Here is a 1,140-nt window from a genome sequence, read left to right as displayed (position 1 = left end):
AGCATAATTAGTGATGAACAAAAGACAAAGAATACTTTTAAAGAGAGCTCAGAGTGCCTGATAGGCCCCGCTGTAGTTGAACAACTAGGAAATGGCTCCCGTGTTTATTTAAGCAGGTACATCAAAGGCAACGATAAGGTTTCAGGGGTGAGGTCTTGCTTCATGGTGTCTTGCAGTCAGCAGGTTGATTGGCATGTTGGCAGATCACACCCATCTCAGAGAGGCTGTGTGGCTGCAGCAGGTCACCCCCTCTCTGGTGCTGTGTGGGACCAAGCAGAGCTTGAATAGGGCTCACAATGTGTCTGGGCATTCTTAGCCAGAGGAAATGTCCACTGGACGTTCCCAGACACCAGATTCTCCTAGTCACTAGGCTGCCATGCATGATGGAGTCCACACACAGCCTGTGGATGCTTTTGGCAAACAAGAACAACTACGAGGAAGAAAAGCTTATTTTGGCTCACATTTTAAGAAGTTCGGTCCATGATCAGTGGGTTCCATCACTCTGATGGTGGAGCATTGGCCAAAGGGCTGGAAGAGGAAAACTACTCCGCTCATGGTAACCCAGAAGCATAGAGGGGAAGGCACTGTAAGGAAGTTGCCCCCTTCCAGGGCATGCCCCCAGGGACCCACCTCCTCCAGCCACCATCACCTCCCAACAGTTTCCACCCATGTAGTCTGTTCAAACTAGGATGGAGCTGATTAGGTTACAGCTCTCATAATCCAATCATTTACCTCTGAATATTTCTGCATTAACACAGGAGGGTTTTGGGGGGAGGTGACACCTTGTATCCAAACCATAATACCTGACAATCTGTAGGCCTGACTATAGCTATAGAAAGCTGCTGTCCTTGGATGTACCTAATAGAGGAATAAAAGGTGCTCTTTCTTTCAGAGTGATGAGTCACAGGTTCTCAGAGAGTTTCTGCTTGTCTCCTGTCTCCTGCAATGTTTGTATCCTCAGGGCTGTCACTTGCAACTGCTTCCTCAGCCCATGGACACCTCAGGCCTTTGCCCCTCTGGGCAACTCTAATACGTAAGATCTAAAATAAAGCAACTGTGGTCCCATCTGGTTCATGAAAATCCCTCAAATGCCTCTTGCTCTGATAAGCTGCAAGACATTGGCTAATTCCAATGCAGCAC

The sequence above is a fragment of the Marmota monax genome, unplaced genomic scaffold, assembly GCF_021218885.2.
Source record: "Marmota monax isolate L192 unplaced genomic scaffold, Marmota_monax_Labrador192_F-V1.1 WCK01_AAM20220418_F8-fsc00031, whole genome shotgun sequence".
Classification (NCBI taxonomy): domain Eukaryota; kingdom Metazoa; phylum Chordata; class Mammalia; order Rodentia; family Sciuridae; genus Marmota; species Marmota monax.
This window is presented reverse-complemented; position numbering follows the sequence as displayed.